This window comes from Pongo abelii, chromosome 11, assembly GCF_028885655.2.
Source record: "Pongo abelii isolate AG06213 chromosome 11, NHGRI_mPonAbe1-v2.0_pri, whole genome shotgun sequence".
Classification (NCBI taxonomy): Eukaryota; Metazoa; Chordata; class Mammalia; order Primates; family Hominidae; genus Pongo; species Pongo abelii.
This window is the reverse complement of record NC_071996.2, coordinates 133173445-133197056: the sequence shown is the minus strand read 5'-3', so window position 1 is coordinate 133197056 and position 23612 is coordinate 133173445. Positions and strand designations below refer to the sequence as shown.

Here is a 23612-nt window from a genome sequence, read left to right as displayed (position 1 = left end):
CGACTTTAGACAGCTTCAATTCGGCACTTCCAAGTGGTACAAAAAGCGTACGGTTATTTCAAGCACCCAAAAGCTCTGCAAAGAGAAAGCTCTAAATAGTCAGAATGCAGAACAACTTAAGTGTTACTCCAGGAATAGTATATGCTTTGAGTTAAATACAAGACAATTAATTTGCACAATGGATAGATGATTCGAAATAATGGAGCTAATTACTTTGAACTTGGAACTTACATAATGCAGTTGCTTTTATTGAGCATCTACTAGGTACCCCATACTGCACTAGACTCCTGGGATGCAAACATGATCCTGGTACGGTCCCATATCTAGGTTAATGGGAAAGCAACAGCACCAATAAACAGAAAGAGAAAAATACAAACACAAGAATGAAGAAGAACTCAGTGCCTCCCCAGTACACTAAAATGATAACCCTAAATTTTATGGAGCACTTAATACATTTGTAACTGTGCCTGGCTCCTTTGTTTTTTTTTTTAGTCTGAAAAGGCTAATGATAGGCTAATGATATAAAAGTGTATATTCCTATTTCTTTAATTGTTTTCTCCTTGTAAATGTGCATCATGTCCTTTGTGGAACAGTTAGAATCTTTAGAGAAATAAAAAGAAAGTAAGTCACTTGTAATCTCCCAAATCACAGATGATTATCTTTAACCATTTCCCTCATAATATTATTCACATGTATATGCAAATATGTCATAGATTTCAAGTATATTTACATATACAATTTTATACTCTGCCTTTTCCCTTAAAATTCTTATGAGGATCTCTGCATGTCTGTCATCACGTATCATACAAAAATTGCTTTTCAATCATTGACTGACAGTTCATCATCCAGATATATTGTAATTCATTGAACATTTATTCTGTTGTCAGACTTTGAAATTGTTTCCAATTTATTGCTAATATAAGTTATAGATATCTTGGATGTGGATATCCACAACTATCTTTATATAAAAACCTTTGTGCACATTTCTGAATACATCTTTACCGTATATTTTCAGGAAAAGAATTACTGAACAATTATGATATTTGTAATAGTTTTTGATATCGATTTCCAGATTGCATTCTACAAGCATTTCCAGGTTTATATTCCCACCTGCAATGATGTGAATATTCTCAAAATGTATGTTCTAATATTAGTGTAATGACTTCAAGTGGGGTAGTTGAGTTCCGAAAATGATGTCAACTGATTAGTTTTCACCCAGGTGAAATAGTTTGCCCTTGCTGTTCCCTCGGGCCTGACTTGTTCTTTTCCTAGATTGCTGCTCCCTGGTTACATTTGGCTCTCTCCTCCCACGTCACCTCCTTAGGCCATCCTGGAACCCTCTGACCTCTTCTTACCCTGTATGTATGTATGTATGTATGTATTTGTATGTATGTATGTTTGTATGTATGTATGTACCCTCTGACTTCTTCTTACCATGTATGTATGTATGTATGTATGTATGTATTTATTTATTTTGAGACAGAGTCTTGCTCTGTTGCCCAGGCTGGAGTGCAGTGGTGTAATCTTGGCCCACTGCAACCTCCTCCTCCTGGGTTCAAGCGATTCTCCTGCCTCAGCCTCCCGAGTAGCTGGGACTACAAGCGTATGCCACCATGCCTGGCTAAGTTTTGTATTTTTAGTAGGGACAGGTTTTCACCATGTTGGCCAGGATGGTCTCGATCTCGACCTTGTGATCCACCCACCTTGGCCTCCCAAAGTGCTGGGATTACAGGTGTGAGCCACCGTGCCTGGCCACTCTGTTTTATTTTTCTTTTTACTACTAGCATTGCTTGATATTAAATATTTATTATTTGCTTTTCTATTGTCTCTGGCCTCCTGCATGTAAGTTCCATGAGGCAGGGAGCTTGTCTGGTTCATCGTGGACCCTGAGGACCTGGCCTAGGCCTGGCGCTGAGTGTGCGTTCAGTAAACGGATGTCAGAAGGTTGTGCCAATAACACATGGTCAAAAATACTTGTAGAGTTTGGTTGCTTTTGCTTTTATATTGTTGGTTTTTATTCCTGTGGAGAGCCTGAGTGTAATGTTGTGTAACGAGCATCTGTCAGATGTTTGGTAACTCAGAGATGGCTGGCTCAAGCCTTTTTCTCCGTAAGTTCTGTCAACTGCACAACTGCATACACAAGCATAATGTACTTGGTCAGCATCAGCAAAATACGAATGCAAATTTATGGTTGTTTGACTTATCAGTTTTGATGTTTGGGATTCTGCATTAAACAGATATAACATTATATATTTTTGCATTGCAAGCCATCTGTGTTAACAATGCTTTTCCAAATCATTTTTTGGTGATTTTATTATTTATTACAAATTTTTTTCTTGGCAATCCAAGCAATATGCTAGTCTGTGCTTGTTGGGACTTGTTTAGTCATTACCACTTCTTGTAATGACGCCTTAAAATTAGAAGTGGAAAATAATCACACTCGGGACAGGATTACCGGATGCATAACCTCTGGTTTTATTTACTTGGTGCAGCTTTCACAGAAGGCATGGAAAGGAGAGAAATACAGAGAGGGAGCTGCCAAAAGTTAGATCCAGGCAGCAACAGAAAAAAGATTAGAATCCATATTGTCAGGAAACTGGTCCATCCCTTGGTCTCCCGGCAAAGTGGCTGAAGGAATAGATTCCCCCAGATAACTTGTTTCTGGTTGATTTCCTTGGGGAGAACTAGACCTCTTTTCCCAACTGTGACTCTCAGGACTGTGTGCATATAGTTGTATGTGTCTGCTCTGCTTACACTTGACACCTGGGCTCAGGAATGCTCCTGACGGCTTCCTCTGCAGAGTGAGGACTGACAGCTCCTTCATCACAGTTCTCCTCAGTGCCTTGCACAGGACTTGGCACAAGGTCAGGAAATATTTTACTGAGTGGATGAATGAAAGAAGCTCAAACTAAAACTGTTCCATCAGGCCAGATGAGGTTAATTCTCCACCAGCTTTTATACAGGGTGACCATGTTCCTGATTCATCTCCTTGTAATTATTAATAGCACCCCTTTTGCTCTAAAGGTGACCTGATTTGAAGGATAAACTACAGTCATCCTACATTTCAGGTACTATTGACAGATTGGTGAACATATCTGCAGTAGCTAAAAGAACGTTCAACTCAGTTTGGGCAAAATGCATGGCCTATTTCTAGGGCTCATAAGAACTTCAGTTGTCCCAGAAGGACAGATTGAGAGGGATCTACAATGTTGTTTAGCATAAGTTTGATCCTGTTCACCTATTAACTATGACTTGCTACATTAATAGCAAATATCCTGGGCTTCTTGCTTGTTCGATATCCAATACAAAATGCTTTAAAAATTTTCCTGGGCCAGATGCATGTCTACAATCCCAGCACTTTGGAAGGCTGAAGCAGGAGGATCCTTTGAGGCCAGGAGTTTGAGACTAGCCTGAGCAACATAGCAAGACCCAATTTCTTAGAAAAAAATACAAATAAAAAAAATTTAACTGGGTGTGGTTATGTGTGCCTATAGTCCCAGCTACTCAGGAAGCTTAGGCAGGATAATTGCTTGGGGCCAGAAGTTTGATCATGCCCCTGTACTCCAGCCTGGGTGAAGGAGTGAGACCCTGTCTCTTAAAAAAATTTTTTTTTCTACTAAAGGCACTAATTCCATGGCTTCTTCAACTGGGATTCAACGGACTAGTGCCATCCTAAGGGTCTGGATTTAGCTCTGTTTGTGTCACCAAACATCCTGCAGATGTCAACAGTTACTGATTACTCATCTTTATTTCATAAAGCAATATTTACAGCTGATGGGTTGTGCAGTATTGTGATTGAAATACCCATTACAGTTTAAAAATTAGAGCCATAAATTCAGCATAAACATCTCTGTAGTCACTCCTGATGATCTAAGGAATGGTCCATTCATCTTCTCTTAATTGTCAGGATGAAAGAGCCTTAGAAACCTGCAGCTGTAACTCTCAGGTGACCCTTGAGTTGAGGAGCATCTGTACTTATCACAATACTGAAAAATAAACTCTCTTCAAAAATCCCAGCTCTTTGGGAGGCTGAGGCAGGCAGATCACCTGAGGTCAGGAGGTGGAGACCAGCTTGGCCAACATGACAAAACCCCATCTCTACTAAAAATATGAAAATTAGCTGGGCGTGGTGGTAGGTGCCTTCCGAGTAGCTGGGATTACAGGAGGCTGAGGTAAGAGAATTGCTTGAACCCAGGAGGCGGAGGTTGCAGTGAGCTGAGATCACATCACTGCACTCCAGCCTGGGAGACACAGTGAGACTTCAGCTCAAAAACAAAAACAAAAACAAAAAAAAAAAGAGAAAGCAAGACAATCATCATACTTGATGGATGGAGGGTATTTAAGCAAAGTATAGTGACCATGCTTGAGGGGATGAATACCCCATTTTCCATGATGTGATTATCACACATTGCATGCCTGTATCAAAACATCTCATGTACCTCATAAATATATACAACTACTAGGTACCCACAAAAATTAAAAATTAAAAATTAATAAAAGTGTAGTGATTAGTGACATTTGGGAAATTTGGGGGCAGATGCAGGGCTGATCCCTGGGCTGGCATTGTCTGGGTGTTCACTAGTCTGCATCATGAACAGTACAGAGGGTGTGCTCACAGCTGTGCAAGCCAATGAGGCATTTGCTGAGTGTCTGCTTGGTGCAAAGCACTGAAGTGGCGATGAGGGGCATTTGCGTGGTTCTTACCCTTCAAGGATCTTTGAGACAACATTAGGCAACCATCATCTGGGAAGGTAAGAAGATAATTGACTCTGAGAAATTAAAAAGAAAATCACAAAATGAAGGGGGTGCTTTGGAGCATAAACAAGGAAAGAAAATGATATAGAGACAAAATGTAAGAAAATGGCTAAGTATGGCAAAAATGATGCTCCATGCATTGTGATAACATAAGTCAACATTTACTGATGCCCAATTCTTTTCTGGGCTGTTAGGCACTTTCCATGGATTTAAACTTAATCCTGGCAACTCTACCAGGTAGGCATTGTTACTATCATGATCATCTCCATGATACCAGTGAGGAAACTGAGGTACAGGTAGCCTAAGTAACCTACCCAATGTTTGACAGCTAGAAAGCTGCAGAGCTGGGATGGAAGACCAGGCAGACCTGTTTCTGGGCCTGTGCTCCTATCTGCTATGCAGCTTCCTCTCCCAGTTCAAGACTGGGCAGGGATTATCCTGCTAATCAATGAAATCCATGCGCTAATTCTAAGTGTGTAATGCTTTCCAAACTACAAGACTTCTTCACAAACATCTCCTCTGATTTGGGCAGACAGCTTAAGATAGGTGTCATCACAGTATTCACTGGGAAACTGAGGCCCATAAAGGATATAACTTGCCTAAGGCCACATAGGTAGTTACTCTTGAGACCACTACACTATTCAAATTCCTTATTATTATTATTATTATTATTATTATTATTATTGAGACAGGGGCTCACTCTGTCACCCAGGCTGGAGTGCAGTGGCGTGATCTTGGTTCACTGCAACCTCCACTTCCCAGGCTCAAGGGATCCTCCCACCTCAGCCTCCTGAGTAGGTGGGACTAAAGGTGAATGCCATGACGCCTGGGTAATTTCTGTATGTTTTTGTAGAGATGGGGTTTCACCATCTCTGGAGACCACCCAGGCTGGTCTCGAACAAGTGATCCACCCGCCTCCCAAAGTGCTGGGCCTGCAGTCATGAGCCACTGTGCCTGACCCCTTATTATTATTTTTTAAGCTTCCATATTCTATGTGCTTCCCTGGCCCTCCGTGGCCTCAAGTAATATGAAAGTAATGCTCTCACTACATTAGATCCTACTCAGGCCACTACTGGAATATTTTGTTCAATTGTTGGTTCTCTGCATTTATAGGGGATGTTTATACCCTAGAGAAGATTTGGTGTGAAGTAGAGAGAAGCTGGATTTTATTGCAAATATCTGCTGAGGAAGTCCAAAAGTTCTGTCTGCAGAGGAGCCATATGGCTTGGGCAATTTTTACACAATCTCCTTACGGGAAGGGCAGTGGCTCACTCAAGGCCCCGCCACTTCTGTAACTCACCTGGCTTCAGGGAAGGGCTTCTCTCGTTCCTCTTTGGTCAGGAGCCAGGGGTCAGCCAGACTGCCCTGGTCATGTTTTTCTGCCATGTGTTGTAGCTTCTGGAGTCACTGACCTTGTCAGACCTTGACGTTTGTGCCCAACAGGCCAATCTAAACCATTTCACTTTGCTTTTTTCCCACAGTGTTTTTAGCGGGCGTCTGTCACTGCAGGGGGAATTGATAATTGATGCCTCTTTGCAAAACTTTGTACAAACTCTGTCAAAGTGGCTTTCTCATTATTAGAGAGGGAGTGCATTTCCTCAGGTGAATTGTTTCTCAGGTAAAAATGAAAATAATTGTTGGGATTGAAAAAGCAGAATTTAGGGGAATATTAGTGATTTCTCTAAAAGCTATAGCAAAATGTCTTAGGTACTTTTCCCCTTGGAATGAAGCCTTATTCCCAATACTAGGAAAATCAATTTAAAGACGAGTTAATAATTTAGCAGTATTTCAATATAAGGTAATAGACTATATTTAATGTAATGAAAATATTAAAAGTGATGGAAGTGAGACTTTTATAATCATATTTCTTCACTATTTCTCGCTGCTTCTTCCACAGGTGTGTTCCTTGTTTCTCCCTTCTCTGATTACTTTCTCTCTCTTTCCAATCCCGACACCCTAACATTATTTCTCGGAATGTGGAAGGTTGGCCAGACCTCTAGGGTCTTTTGATTTCACGGGGCATACCATAAAAATCAGTATTCCACCAGAGGGAGCTGAGAAGTAAAGAGGAGACCAACCTGCTTTCTTCACTGAAATGCAGGATTTTATATTATTTCCCAACCTCCTTTAAAAGAAAAATTTAAATGTCCCAGAGGGTTGTCTTCATGTTTTTCCTTTTTGATTTTTATTTCTTTTCTTGGAAGTCTATTCATTAGCATATATCTACCTGCTTCATTTTTCCCAGTATGAAGGTTGCAATATTGCTAATGGATCAGAGGACCAACATTGTAGTTCTCTACTTCCCTGTCTAGAAAGGTCATTTGTTTTAAAAAGTCCCTGGAGTCACAGATCTGGGGTATGAAATTAACTAGGTGGACAAGTGTGTATGGGGGCGGGGAGGGAAAATTCTTCTAGATTCCCAGTATAACTTGAAATTATTGCTCTTTTGCATCTGCGTAAAAAATTGTACTCTTTGGGAGCTTTTCCTGCCATAAACTCTACTCTGTCATATCCCCACATTCCTCAAAATCTGTTATGTCTGATTTTGTTTTCTTCTCCACCTCTAAGTCCTGGTGACACTGGTTTCAATGTAACATACTATTAAAGACCCATCCAACTCTCCAGCCTCACTGTGGCTGTGTCCCCTCAGCTGCATCTAACCTCACCCCCACTCCAGTTCAGTCAGCCTTGCTCATGACTGTGTGTTGGACAAAGTGATCCCTAGAACTGTTGACTTCTGACATTTCTGTTTGCAGTGTCCTGTCCATACTATTACCATGCATCCTCCAGCTCCTGGCCCATTTATTCCTCCTGCATCTGTCCTTCAACTTCAACAAGACCTCTAGGGCCTTTAAGGCTTTATTTTCTCCCACCTAGCCCCTTCCAGACCCAAGACAACTCTTTTCCACCTTCTCTTCCTGCTTGCTAGTGGAAGCCGTGTGCTCCTTTGAGCCAATCTCTTGCCCATACTCTCAGCTCCCTCACCCCTTTGGACATTCTGCTGCACCTACTTAGCAGAACCACAACTCAGTGCTGTTCAGGTGTTGACCTTTTCTATCCAAAACCCTGGAGCTCTGCCAGAGAAAACCGCCCATCCATGACACTGGTGCTGCTGTATATTCATGGTCTCCAACTTCTGCTGGGACCTCAGCACACTGTCCAGCAATCCATTCATGGCTCCAGTGAACCCTCTGCCATTTACTTCCTGACATTGCCTCAATTTTATTGTGCACACATTGTTCTGAGAAAATGTCAACCTCAGACGCGTAAAACATGTTTTGATATCCTTCTCTTTCTTTCCTGGTGTACCGTGATTGAGAAGAAGTTGGGTAAAGCTAAACTGATTTGAAATATTTTTTGATTCCAGGAATTATCACAGATATTTGGAATAGTCTCACAAAGGCAAACTCCTCGTACCACATGAGTAGAGAGAAAGGTATTTCCGTGACAGCTTTTTTACAGGTTGTACTGAGCTACTTTTCTCCTCCTGTGTCATCTGATGATAATGTTTTGCTCACTATTCAGATATCTTTAAATAATTTGGCACATTTCTATATTAATCCTTTCAACAAAGCTATGACTTCGTGAGTGGGAAGTATTGCATTGTAATGTAATCCTGAAACATGCAAATCAGAGCTGAGAACTGAGGAGGCGAAGGCCTGCCACGATAGAGCTGAAATTGTGTTGACCTTACTTCATGAAAACACACTTGGGCTGATATTAGCCTTTTATAGTTGTTTTTGTTTTGTCTTGTAACCTTTTAAATTAGCCTCCTCAAGGTGCTATAATTTCAATGGTGCAGTAGCAAGGACAAGTACTCCTGTAAGCTGTGAAAAGAAATCAGTATTTGGGGCTATGGGGGAAGGACTTCTGCTGATGTTTCTCTTTCTCAGTACAGTTTTTCTTCAAGGGCTCCTTCATAAATATGTGCTCGTAATTAAGATCCAAGTTCAAATGGAGGGATGTCCCTTGGAGGACAAAGCCAGAGCTTGCATTCTGGGTTATTTAATCAGTGAAAATGTGCAAGTCCTATGAGCTCCTGAGTCCGACATTGGATCATCATTTAAGGGCCTGCCCTTGGGTTCTTTGCTGCGTCCTGGCCGATTTTTGCTCCTATCTTGACTTCCTGGCCCAGTCCGTTGGTGGCCAACTGATTGATGTCTGTGAGGAATGGGTCTGAAGCCGCAGTCTTATCTGAGCATTGCTCTTAGCCATTTTTCCAGATGCAAATATAAACCCTCAAAAGCTTAGTTTTATAATGCATTTAGAAATCATTATTTTTATTCTTTGTGGAATGTCCTTGAGTGTTTCAACAAGAGATTTCAAAATATTTAAAATGGTTGGAGGAAGCCAGGAGTGGTGGCTCATGCCTGTAATCCCAGCACTTTGGGAGGCCGAGGTGGGCAGATCACTTGAAGTCAGGAGTTCAAGACCAGCCTGGCCAACATGGCAAAACCCTGTCCTACTAAAAATACAAAAGTTAGCCAGGCATGGTGATGGACACCTGTAATCCCAGCTACTCAGAAGGCTGAGGCAGGAGAATCGCTTGAACCCGGGAGGTGGAGGTTGCAGTGAGCCGAGATCTTACCACTGCACTCCAACCTGGGCGACAGAGTGAAACTCCATCTCAAAAACAAACAAACAAACAAACAAATAAAATGATTGGAGGGAAAACAGTCTAAAATAATTTGTGCTTATGATAAAAAACCCTATTTTCTCGTTTCTAAAAGCTGGTTTCCCATAGCTTTGCCTGGTTTCTAAATGCTTTTCTTTGACTCCACATGGTATGGTCCTAGACATGTGTGTTGGTATCACCTGAAGGGAGTGTTCAGAGTGTAAACCTAACCTCACTCCCAGACACTGCCATTGAGAAAACTGGGGAGTCACATTTATAGGAATTCCCCAGGGGCTCTGCGTCAGGTGAGTCCAGGTGGTCACAGACACTGAGAAACCCATTGGATTCAAGTAGCGGAGCAGAAGCCTGGAGACCTGGCCTTGAGGCTTGTGGTGTTTTTGGATTAGGGACCTAATTTCTTTGGAATTTATTTTCTTAATCTGTGAGGTGGGTTTTACCGATATAGTTTTGTAGATTGCTTCGTAGTTTGTCCCAAATAAATGACTATATGTCTTAGTAGTGAAAGGATATAATTCTAAGTAATATTTTTATTTTGGACTTTTGGCTATAGGTTTAGCAGGTCCCAGTAGATAAACGAGTCCTGCACTTGATCAATTTATTTAAATAATTAGAACAGAAAATATCCCCATGTCTTCTGGTTGGAATTAAATTCACATAGTGAGGGAAGATACCCTTTTTAGGTCTCTCTTTCTGCCCTTCCACTCAGGCACACTGCATGTCAAAATGTGCAGGTTGAAAAGGAGATTTGTGCACCAAGCGAATGTTTTTCATACGGGTATTCAGTTGTCCCGCACCATTTGCTGAAAAGAGTATTCTTTCCCCATAAATTGCTTTGGCACCTTTGCCGAAAATCATGCATTTGTGTCTATTTCTGGACTCTCTTCTCTACTGATCTATTTTGTCCGTCTTTAGGCGAATATTATACTGCTTCGATTACTATAGGTAATCTGTACTAGACTGCAATTATGAAATTAGATAGTTTAAGTCCTCTTAACTCATTCTTTTAAAAAATGCTTGTTTCTTTTAGCTTCTTTATGTGGTTCCACATAAATTTTAGACTGTCTATAAAATCTTTTTTCAATCTCTATAAAAAAGCCTGCTAGGATTGTGACTAGGATTGCGTGAAATCTGTAAATCAGTTGGGGAAGAATTGATATATAAAGCACTATAATTTTTTCCCTCTCTTGTATTAGCTTCGGTTTTAAAGGATTGTTCATAATTTAAGGAAGAAGAATCCTCATTAGCTCTGAATAGAACATAGATAATGAATTTGAATTTCCACTATATGTTTTGTGTGGCATCTATTCCAATTATTTCCGTGGTAATAGGAACATTAAATAATTTTCTTAAAGCAACTTAGTAATTTTTGAAATAAACCAAATTAAGTAAAAGGTACAAATAAAACATGATGGTATTTCCATGTTAACAAAAGGCCAAATGCCTCCATGTCTGTATAAAAAAATTAAGAGGATGATGTTCAAGGCTGCTTTTTCCTTAGAGCAGTGGTAAATATTTAACAGTTGACTCTCCAGCAAAAAGAAAAAAAATGCACTTGATTTGTAGTCTTTGCCAATTTCTATGTTGCAAATATGCCCAATACAGCTGATTTCAAGCTACGAAGGTGATGTCTCTGAATGCAGAGTTGGGAAGAGATACACACTAGAGCACCATTACATAGGATTTCCATCATATAGCTACAATAGATGCCAATAATTTCAAGAGTGTGGATGATAAACTGCAGTAAAATATTTAGGAAGAGATGGGTTTTGAGTATGCATTACCTTTGCTTTTAGTATAATTTAATGTAAGTGCTTACTTTAACTTTTAATAATGTCTAAATTTAACAACAGCTCACAAAATTCCTGAAAATTGGCTCACAATTGGCAATGAACCAACTTCAGCACACTACTATGGACCAAGAGTAAAGACTAAAGCATATTTAATATCAAACTAAACTAACAGTTTATTGTCAAACAAAACAGAATGAAAGGAAGCTTGTTATGTTTTATAACTTTAAATACCCCATTCAACAATTCTAAACTGGTGGGGTTGGGTAGATATTGTATTACCATTTCATGAATTAAATGATTGATGACAGACGTAAGTATGTGTGTGTGTGTTGAGGGGATGGGAGTGGGTTGGGGAAGACCAGCTGGAACTCTTCCTTAGTTAGAATGGGATGGGTGAGATAATAGATTGACTCAAACCTGTAAGGGTTCCTCACAGAAGTTTCTCACTCGAATAGTGGCAGTCCAGGGCAGTTCCAGGTGACCATGGCTGATTTTTATTTTATTTTTTATTTTTTTGGAGAGTGTCAGCTCCACTCAGTCATTTCAGGGATCAAATTAAAGAGAGCTCTGCAACTTTATTCAAGATCACACAGGGGTTTCATTCTGGTCAGTGGGAAGGAGAATGACCAAGAAGGAGCCAGTCAGGGAGGTTTGTATGGCCAGGCCTGGATCTGGTACCTGTGCCTTCCTCTTCCGTTCCATTGATTAGCTCAGTCATGTGACCACACCCAACTGCAAAGGAGTCTGGTAAATGTAGTCTATAGCTGTGCCTAAGTAGAGGGGGAAAACTGGTTTGGGGGAACAAGTTCATACCTTGTTAGCTGTATTGATGCAACATGACTTAGGGACATTTCAAGTCTCATGATTCAAGCCTCATGATTTCAAGGAACTTGAAATTTAGTTAAGTCTTATTGTTAGTGAACTACGCTTTTGGACAAGCCCCATCCTCTCTCTGGACCTAGTCAGTAAGACGCAGGACTTGCCCCAGGTCCTTCCTAGCTTTGGGATTCTGCTCATTCATTCTGTCTTTCCCTCCTCAGCATTTCCTGTTTCCCCATCTATCCTGTCTTCTCGAGGGTGCCTTCTGTTCACCCCTTGGTCCAGATAGGACCTTTTGTGCCAGTGGAACACTATCTTCCCTATGACTTGGCACCTCTGTGCTACTGGCTTGGCTTGCAACCCGGGCAGGGAGCACAGGGGTGTTTCTGACTCGGGGATTCTGAGGGACTGAGCCCAGCTGTTGGATGTGGGGAGAACTGTGCATTGGGCAGCTCAGGAGTTTGTTGGGAAGCTGTTCTCATTTTGCTTCAGTCAGGAAAATGCGGAGTCCGATATGCTGGTACAAACGGTTTGCACCAGCAGACAATGCCTTGGAGGAGTTACAGGGTGCCACGGGAGGATCCTCTGAAGAAGAGGGCCTGGGTTCAAATCCTGGTTCTGTCTTTTCCGAGTTTGTAACCATGGCCAAATTACTTAACTTTTTTGTACCTCAGTTTCTTACTCTGTAAAACGTCAACTAAAATAACAATATAAAAAATATATATAATATAAAAATATTTTCTATAAAATAGCCCTCAGAGTTTTTTTGAGGATTAAGTAAGTTAATACCTACAACATGCACAGAACAGTGCCCAGTACAAGGCAAACACTACACAAAATATTTATTTTGCTTTTGTTACCAGTACATGGTAAATGTTGTACAAAATACTATTTTTGCTGTTGTTATTAATATAACGATTATTTCCCAGCGTATTTAGGAAATGGTGCTCCTATGGACATTGTGAATAGGAAGTAAAATGATCACCATCAGGTTCCTTCTGAACTGACAGTTGGTTCAATTGATTGTGCAGTGTAGGCTGCTCACAAAAAATACAAAACCGTTCCAATTATGCTATGGGCTACCTTCCTCTTCTCTTTCTTACTGCCTTTAAGCTTCTCTTCCCTCCTTCAGGTGCCTTTCCTGCATGTGAGGAATAAAGACATTGAAAGTTGTGTCAATACTAAAGTGCCAGCCTAAATGCTGCAGACATCTAATCAGATCAGTATCATACAGTGTGCTGGCCCCTCTTCCTCTTTGTACCCTTGGTAGACAATATGGTAGACACCCTTGCTGATCAATATGGGAGGTTTTTTTTTTTTTTTTTTCCTGTGGGACCTTAGTGCATCCGTAGAAAGGGCTGTGGCCAAAATATTTAAAATGTGGTATTGTTTGACCAGTCAGAGCTGACCCTGGCCAGAGGGCTGGAGGTCTCCTGCTGTACCACGCATGAACCTCTTGGTTGCTGCCGAGGAGATAGAAGGACTTCCCAGGAAAAAGCCAGAGCATCCAGGGAACAGGCACGGGGAGAGGGGAAGGGAGGGGTGCTCAGGGCAGTATGGAAGAAGGAAGTATTTCACTTTGTTAACAATTGGAATGGCTGTCCTTGAACAAACGGACTGAATATCAACCTTGCACAGAATCGTGTCAACACAGACACTGCCACAAGCCTCACTGGAGCTTGAGATGAAAAACTGACAGTCAAGCTGTCATTAGATGTGGTTCAAAGAAGAGGGTCACTGCTGTTCTCGAAAGTTAAGGAAAAGACCTTGTGGAAGAAGGATTTGGGTTGGGCCCTGAAGGGTTTCCATTGGTGGGGGAAAGGGCATTTCAGGTGCCAGAAGAAGACGAGTGGCCGGGTGCTGTGAACCTGACAAGGGAGGCAGCCCCTCCTTCCTGCTCACAGAGGATGCTGAGCCAGGTTGCCATGGTGATGACAGACTCCTTTGGGCCGGCAGCCTTGTAAAGCCACCAGAGCAGAAAAGACGGGCAATTCCCCAGTTCCCAATTCTGCCCAGACTGTGAAATGGCAGTAAATGCCAAGCTGTTTTTTTTTTTTTTTTTTTTTTAAGAAAAAGTGGTTTCTCCTTGAGCCTTACATTAGAAGTTCAAAATAGCTCCAAAAGCAAATTACAGATGTAATTACATCCTTACAAAATGTCATGCTTTTGTTTTTCTCTCTTTTGAGTATATGTTTCTAGAATTCAGAAGTAAAATTATACCATTTTCAGAATTATTCCCAATACAACGTAACTGCGTGAGAAAAATCATTTCCTCAAATTTGTTAAGTGAGAAATGCTGCAGTAGTGTGGCGAGAGTACAGTGGAATTTATTGGGATATTTCACCCACTGCCTCTCAATTTCCTCCTCACAGAATGAGATAATATCATTTCAGAGAAAGCTTGGAGAAAGGAAGGAAGGAAAGAAGGAAAAAATCCATAACTCAGACATAGCTATTATAATTTTTTTGCTTATTCTATTCTATATGCGTATTTGTTCAATATTTTTAAAGAAAGTTACAACCATGGTCTACATTTAATTTTATCTTCTGCCTCCTTAAGCTGCCTTCTTTTTCATTTCCATAGGCTGTGCATGGGTGTCATTGTCCCTTAGGAGAGGACGAAGTCACAGCTTGCTGAGTGCCAGCCTACATAATTTACTGCTTAAACTCAGTCTTCACAGTGTTTTTACTTGGATAAATATTCTGGTATCCCATTTTCTGAGCCAGTTGCCTGTGTGCTTGGCTTCAGGCCCTGTTTGCTTCAGGCTGTCTGTAGGGTGCATGAATAAGATAGTGCTCCTGTGACCTGCGTTCAGAATCTCCAGAGAAGAAGTCTAGAGGGAGGACGCCTTGCCCAGAGATGGTGCTCTGTGTACTTCTGGCTGGAGTGCACCTCTCTTGGATGTGGATGCTCTTACCTGGTGGTGCCAGGAAACAGGATGGTTTGGGCGCCGGCTGTCCACTCTGCCCCTGCCCTTGGGAACAGGCCCTTGAACGGGCTGCTGCTGGACAAGCTTGCTCACCCAGGCTTGCAAGGAGCTATGCTTTCTGTTCCAGCCTGCCTGACTAGATTTCACATTGTGGCTTTGTTTCACCTTTCATACTTGGGATTTATTTTTTTGTCTGATAAAATCTTAAATCATTGTTTGTATTACTTTGGATTCATTTTAGCTTTTCTAAAGAAATTCTATTCTCGTAGTTGTTTAGTTCCCAAAATGTATTTTTTATTTTTAAAAATAAGGTGGCATAACATCATTATAAGTTTAGCAAGAAAGAGAAAAATATCCATAACCCAAATATAACTCCAATAATTTTTGTTTATTCCCTAGAGATATTCAAAATATTAAACAAAGTTGTAAGTGTGATAGGAGAATGATTTTATATCCTGCTTCTTTCCTTAACACACCATTATTCACATTTTCCGTATTGTTTTAGGGAGGGCTTCTGTTTTTTAACAGTTGCCATACTCCATGTGGTCATCGTACCAGAACTGGCTCAACCATTATCTAGTGTCATACATTCAGTTGTCTTGAAATTTACCATTAAGACATTTTTTGATGTTCGGCTTTGAACTTATAGATTTTCTCTTATGAAATTAAAGATTACTTCTGTCACTTATTTATTTATTGTCTGATAGGTTTCCTAAAGAAGTGTACCAGTTTACAAGGTCATAGGTAATGTTGAGATCAGTTTTACGGAACAGTTGCTGACATTTGATACAATAATAATTATTAATTAATTTATTCTTGCTAATTTAGTAGAGAAAGCAGCTATCTTTTTTCAGTTTGCATTTTTAGTTACTGGTAAACTTGAGCTTTTCCCCATGTTTGCTCACTCTAGAGCTTTTATTTTGTGAATTATCTTTTTAGATCCTTTGAAGATTTGGGCCTAATATTTTCTTCTTGTTTTAGATGAGAAAAATGTTAATACTTTGTTGCAAATACTAGTTTGTTTACTAATTAATATCATCTCTGGGCTGATATTTCTATTTTTGTGATCTGGACTACCTATATTAACACTGCAGTCTAAATAGTACTGCTTTGCAATTCTTTCAGAACTTTCTTTATGTTCTTATCCTCTCCTTGGTACATGACATTTATAATTATTTGGTGAGTTGCTCCAGCTTCCCACCCTGCCAAAAAATTCCTGCCTGAACTTTGATTGTAAATGAATGAAATCTGCATCTTGATTTTGGAAGCATAGATATTTGTGTACCAGTTAGTGCTTTGTTAAGGAGACAAGCCTTAGTAAATGTTTGTGAAATTGAGTTCTTAAGATGCTCCATTTAGTCACAAAAATGTGCTTTGTGAGCTGCTGAGTTTTTTAGTATGCAAGCGCTATATTATAGTTAGTGTTTATTTAGCTTTAGATTGAATGTGTCAGAGTCTCCTACTCAATGTTTTGTAATATGTTAATTAAAAACATGAGTAACTTTGAATTTGCAGTCTTCTTAGAAGCAGTCTTTCCAGAGTCCTTAGGATACTGGAATGCTTTCTTTAATAATATTTTGGCTGGTATTGAAATGATACAATGTTTGAGTTCTCATCCTTATCAGCTAAAAGTGGTATCTTATGTTCAATGGCACTGCCTTTGCTGCTGAAGTTTTAATTAAAGAGACATTCATAGCGCTATATTTTGACAGAGTACTTTATATTAGCTCTAAAAGTTCTATAGTGCAGAGTTGATTGGGTTAGGAAAAATACTGGCAGGAATATTTTATTGGTTGATACAGAATTAATAATAAGAATGACCATAATGGAAATAGTTCTCGCTGACATTTGAGCTCCGTGTGCCAGTTACTTTTGTTAGCTCACTTAATTCTTAAGACAACCCTATGAGGCAGATGCTGTTATGATTTCCATTTTGCAGATGAGGAAACTGAGGCACTGAGCAATTAAGTTACTTCTATGTCTTTTCTTTTGCTCTTTCATGAAGATGTGGAGATGGAAGCACTGGTGACTGGCTGTGCAGCAGGCATTTCTGGCGCAGAATTTAAGAGCTGGAAGTGTTATCTTCATATCATTTAGTTCATGATCTGGGGTTGTCACTTTTCAGGTGAGAAAATCAGAGCCCTGAAAGTTTCAGTAATTCTTAAAATATATATTTTTTAAATTATAAAAATAATAATGCTCAGTATGCAGGAGTACATAAAGTAAGTAGTCTTCCATTTTCTTTTTTCTGATCTAATTCTACTCCCCAAGAAAGCTCCATCAGCAATGTGAAGTGTCTTCCTCCAGACATCTTCTTTCTATATTTTAAGAGGAAGCTGGAGGGGAGCTTAGAGTAAAAGAGAGTTCTTCTAGGTACTCTATGATGGCTTTCAAAGAAACCTCTGCTCCAAGAAATCACTGGGGTACAGGAAAATGATCAGGAAACACTTGTAGCCACCAACATTGCACCTGGGGCAAGCCCCATGCATAAGTTAGCTGGTCTTTTCCAGGCGAGCCAATGGCTTTAAATGTTTTTTTTTTTTTCCCTGCAGGTATGAAAATAAAATAAGGTGCTTTCACTAAAAGTGGAACTACCATTTGACCCAGCAAGCCCATTACTGGGTGTATACCCAAAGGAAAATAAATTATTCTACCAAAAAGACACATACACTCATGTTCGTCACAGTACTGTTCATGATAGCAAAGACATGCAGTCAACCCAGGTGCCCATCAGTGGTGGACTGGATAAAGAAAATATGGTACGCATACACCATGGAGCACTACACAGCCATATAAAAGAATGAAATCATGTCCTTTCCAGCAACATGGATGCAGCTGGAGGCCATTATCTTAAGTGAATTGACACAGGAACAAAAAACCAAATGCCACATGTTCTCACTTATAAGTGGGAGCTAAATACTGGGTACAGTGGACATAAAGATGTAAAAATAGACATTGAGGACTACAAGAGTGGGGAGGCAGCAAGGGGGACAAGGGTTGAAAAACGACCTAGTGGATACTATGCTCACTACCTGGGTGATGGCATCAATCATACCCCAAACCTCAGCATCACATATGTCCTTGTAACAAACCTGCACATGTACCCTCTGAATCTAAAAAATTGATTTTTCTTTTAAAAAAGAAAATGAGATGCTGTCAATAAAAAGCCTCTGTCCAAATATATATATTAGCTTGCGATCCCTGTGCCATAGGTAAATGAGACATATTTTAAACATCTGCCAGAAGATTTTATTTTATTATTATTATTATTTTTTTGAGATGGAGTCTCTCACTCTGTCGCCCAGGCTGGGGTGCAGTGGCACCATCTCGGCTCACTGCAACCTCTGCCTTCCGGGTTCAAGCAATTCTCCTGCCTCAGCCTCCTGAGTAGCTGGGATCACAGAAATGTGCCACCACACCCAGCTAATTTCTGTATTTTTAGTAAAGACAGGGTTTTGCCATGTTGGCCAGGCTGGTCTCAAACTCCTGACCTCCGGTGATCCTCTCATCTCAGTCTCCCAAAGTGCTAGAATTACAGGCAAGAGCCACCATTCCTGACCCAGAAGGTTTTATTTTTTGTGAGTCTATAACACTTCTAGGGTCTCTTAGTATAGTTGGTGTTGAATGAATGAATAAATTCTGCTGAAGCTTAACATGCTTTTTATGTAATTATCCATTAAAATAGAAGATACATAAACTGCCAACAAAAACGCTGGAAAATGATTAGGGATAATAGATTGTGCCTATAGATGAGATTGCTAAAAAAGGCACACATTCTGTGTGCTCCTAATTTGAGACATATTTTCTGCCAGTCATAATAACCTTCTAATATTGTGTTGGATGCTTCTTGGTCACCCTTTCTGAAAATGCCCAAGTTACTGCATATGATCAAGAAGCAACCACAATAAATGTTGTTTTAAAGATCCATCTATCAAAGATAAAGTCACCTACAGATGCGGTCACAGAGGGACAAATATTCAGAATACCACCTCACTGCATTTCTGGGTGCCGTCCCAGAATGCCCAGCGAAGACTTTTCAAACATGAATGCTTTGATACAGAAATTGTGATTTCTTTTGTTTGCCATTTTCCAAGTCTTCGTAACTAAGAAAATTTTCATTTTGGGATGACTGGAAGCCCCACAGCTGACTGCCTCTCTGAGACACTTGACTCCATGTATTGCTCAAGGGTCTTTTATGGGCTGACTCACTCAAACTGGCACCCTGGAGTTGCTAACTTGGCTGACTTAAATGCGGGCAACAATTCAGAAAGCTCTCGTTACCATTTCTGCCCAATGAGATCTCCACATAGTGACTACAGTGCTGTTGAGCCACCTAAGTAAGTCCTCCTTAGTAAAATGTAGAGACCTATATAAGTCTAATCATGTGTAAGAGTTTTGTTCTTTATGGTGCATCTCAGGCATTATCTATAAATTCCTCCTTACTAGAATATTGGAAAGCCATAAGGTTTAGTTAGAAAAATAATGATGACCTAACATTGATCGAGTGCTGACTATCACATATTAATTCATTTCAGTCTTACAATTCAACGAGCAAGATTTGTATGATGATTGCAGCCAATTTACAGCTTGGAAAACAGAGGCACAGTTACTAAATTGGCAAAGTTGGTATGGCAATCTAGAGAGCTGAGATTCAGAGTCTAATCAGCCAACCACCAGGCAAAACACCGTCCCATTTCTTTTTCTTGCTCCTTTCCCTGAGAGCAAAAAACAGTGAGGGGAGAGAAGAAGAAAAGAGGAAGGAGCAGGTGAGAGGGTGTTCGTATTTTTAAACACTTGTTAAGATTAGGGTGAAAATATGTTAGGGGAAGCAGGCACACTGCAAGATGGAAATGTCAGTGGTCAGATCCTGAGAAAAAGAAGAGGCTAGACCAAGGGTAATACCTTTTTGATGTTCCCGGGTTCCAACTCTTGATGTTGGAACTAGGTTCCCTCTGGTTGCAGGGGGGTTAGATTAAGAGCTGTTGACTTACATCTAGATACTGCCTCAGGAAGCTGGGTCACAGTGATGACTTCTTGGGTAAGGACTGCAGGTCCTCTCTGTAGAGTTAACATGGTCAGTGCACTGGCCCTAGGATCATCCTGCATTCCACCACAGAGCTCCTTGACATTCCGGACACCCTTGTCCACTGCATCAGAGCAGCTCTGGTTATTTCTGTTTAATATTTTGGGGTTCTCATAACATATCTTTTGGACAAAAGGCCCAGTCGTTCAAAATCAGTTGAAAATGGCCTCTCTGCAACACTTAATTGTTACTACCATGTTCCCGTGTTTCTGGTGTCTATTTCTGTGCAACAAATTACCCCAAAACTTAGTTGCCTAAAACTGCCATTTTATTTTGCTCACAATTTTGTGGGTTGGGCATTCGGAAAGGGCTCTGTTGAGGAATTTGTCTCTGGTGTATGAGACACCAGCAGGAGTGCCTGAAACTGTGGATATATGACTTTGATGACTTCCTCCTTCCTACAACTGGTTCCCTGGTACTGTTTGATCTATTTCCCCTCCTTTGCCCCTCACCTCAGTGTCTCATGCTTCAGGGCATCTCTGTGTGGTGTAGGCTTCTCCCAGCGTGGTGGTTTTTGGATAGCCTCAGTTCCAACTCCAACACAGTAGCTGTCTTCCAAGAGGCAGGAAGTAGCAGCTACTGGACCAGGCGAGGGCCTTCCTGGACCTAGCATGATGCTCTACCCTGCTCTATTGGTCAGAGCAGCCACAGGCCTGCCCATGTGTAAGAGAGGGGAGAAAAGGACTCTACCTCCTGATTGGAAAGTGACAATGTCACTCAGCTGAAGAGGATGTGCGGTGGGAACCATTGTTGCACCATGTTGGAAAATACCACGTGCTGCCTCTCACCACTGCAGTGCCCCTGGGGCTATAGATGCAATTTCACTGCCTAATCCCTTTATTACCTCCAACCTGCCTGGGGTTCCTAGCTCTTCTCTCACTTCCTGCTTGTGAGGGACTCTCTCCTTCCCTAGTCACACTTACAACTTGCTGCTTACAGTAAACTTGCTGGTCGCAGCTTGTTTTTACCAGGAGTCTCGTTTTTTCAGCAAACAAATTGCCATCTATAAAGCTTTGCTTGTTAATCAGACCTCTCTTTCTTCCACAGGGCATCCTGATCATGGTTTCACTGATGCACTCTTTGCGTCTTTATTTCCTTCCTTGGTTTTGTTCATTGTTAATAGGTGGTAAATACCATTTAGTTGCTTCAAATATTTAAAAATCGTTTTCTTCTGGAGCTGGTGCTAAACCAGAAGGCTACAAAGGTTGGGTACCAAGTGGTTAAGCTTTTATAAAAATTAGGAAAAGGCTTTATTAATTGAAATCTGTTATGTCTAAAGTTGTGAAATAAACAGAACTATCTGATTTTAGGTGACCTGTTGAGCTATTTTCCTTTTCTATTGTGTAAGTAGTCATATTTATAAAATACAGGGTGATGTGTGTTTATTAAATTACAGATAGTTGCAGTCTGCATCTGTAGGTGCTTATTGTGAGGAAAGAATTGAGAGAGTGAAGCATTTGTGTGGATATCTCACAGGGTCTTTGTCTGAGGCTGCCACCAGACATTGTTTCTGGTGGCTAATTGGAAGGGGACTGGAAGTACAAGTTGAGGTACCATAAAGATTTACACTGCATACAAAGAGACATTCTGATAAATTCATTGGGACCATGCACTTCAGTGAAAAGAAGAATTGAGAGAGTGAAGCATTTGTGTGGATATCTCACAGGGTCTTTATCTGAGGCTGCCACCAGACATTGTTTCTGGTGGCTAATTGGAAGGGGACTGGAAGTACAAGTTGAGGTACCATAAAGATTTACACTGCATACAAAGAGACATTCTGATAAATTCATTGGGACCATGCACTTCAGTGAAAAGAAAAATGTGTTGCCTGCTCTGAGACTTCGGGTGAGTTATTAACCTCCCTTTACCTCAGTTTTCCAACGTGATTGATAACAGGGTTCGACCCCATGATCTCTGTCATTTTCATCAGCTCTAGAATGCCCTGGTGGTTTTTTGAAGGTGACTTGAGTTGGATATTTCTTTTATTTTCAGATGGGCATTTCTACATGCTCTCTTCTTTGCTGTGTGGACAATATGTTGTATGTACTGAATTCAAAGGCAGTTTCAAAACTTAAATGACTTGATATTTATTTAAAGTGAGAAGGCTTTAAACAAGTCCAGACTTTGGGATGACTCAATTAAAATATCTCCTACCAATGCTGCCTTTTTGTTGGTTGTATTGATTTATTGATTTAACTTTATATGTGAAAAGCTGGTATTGTTTCCCAAACAGGCAGATGGGGTATAGGAAAATGTTGCTTCTTTTATAGTTTCAGCATGTTCCAGCCCTTTCATTAGGCCCTTACAATGAAAGGAACATTGATTCTCTGTAATTGCCCGATTCTCTGTAACTACTTCTGGTAATATGTTTGAATAATGGTTGTATAAGCACATGGGAGAAACTGCTAAATTTGTGCTTTGTCTATCTTTCCTATTTCTAAAATTAAAGAAAAATTAGTCTGTACAAATTTTTCTTAGATCATGAGATACATCCTAGTTTCTGATAAGTTGTTTGGAGTTGCATGTAATGGTTTGAACAGCAGATTGTGTTCCTCCTTCACTCAGTATTTCCCCCTTAGCCTTTGGACGCAAAAGAAACTTCTACTCCAACCTATGTCATCGAAGTTGCATAGTAGGCCGGGCACGGTGGCTCACGCCTGTAATCCCAGCACTTTGGGAGGCCAAGGCGGGCGGATCACGAGGTCAGGAGATCGAGACCATCTTGGCTAACACAGTGAAACCCCATCTCTACTAAAAATACAAAAAATTAGCTGGGTGCTGTGGCGGGCGCCTGTAATCCCAGCTACTCAGGAGGCTGAGGCAGGAGAATGGCGTGACCCCGGGAGGCGGAGCTTGCAGTTAGCCAAGATAGCGCCACTGCAGTCCCGCCTGGGCGACAGAGCGAGACTCTGTCTCAAAAAAACAACAAACAACAACAACAACAACAAAACAAAGTTGTATAGTAGACAGTCCTTCCGGCCTTTCCATACCCGTGAACTCTTTCAACTCTCCCTCCAGTCTAGCCAAACTGGACCTTTTTGCTGTCCTTCAATGCCGCCTATTGCGTTCCTGCTACCAAGGCTCACGGTAAGTGGTTTCGCATACTTAGGACAACTTTCCTGCCCTACCCCTATGCTCTCCTCGTCATCCAAACTCACATTCATTTCTTCCACAATTATGTTTCCTATTGATAATGCACCCAACTTATATAACCTGTAAGCTTTTGATAAGAGGCTCTTTGTTGGTTCTAGAGCTCAAATCCTACCTAGGCAGAAGTGGAGCTTTCCTCTGGCTATTGAGCCCCCTCCCCTCCATCTCCCTTGTTTTCTAGCCTTTGACATGACTCGGTGACGGGGCCTTCATGCTCCATTCTGGCCATGACAGCTTTGTTCATCTGAGCAGTGGAGGAGGCTGGGTTGATGGGGGAGGTGTCAGTAGATGTTGGTAAGGATGCGAGAAGGTGGCAATAAGGGAGTGGAGTCGGGGAAGCAGGTGTCAGAAGGGAAAGTGTGGGAATAGATGGAGAGAAGAACAACTGGGAGGAGGGAGAGCTTCCTCCTGCCACCCCTCCCAGCCCCAGGTGATTTTCCATGAAAATAA

General features: G+C 40.9%; 1 protein-coding gene and 1 long non-coding RNA gene across 3 annotated transcripts in view; one reads left to right on the top strand and one right to left on the bottom strand.

The window, feature by feature from the left end:
* The window catches only part of DNER (delta/notch like EGF repeat containing), a 365099-nt gene that overhangs the window by 66249 nt on the left and 275238 nt on the right, over positions 1–23612 (top strand). The gene's annotated exons all lie outside the window — the stretch shown is intronic.
* LOC129058154 (uncharacterized) overlaps positions 1–23612 on the bottom strand; it is a 37955-nt gene that overhangs the window by 12416 nt on the left and 1927 nt on the right. The gene's annotated exons all lie outside the window — the stretch shown is intronic.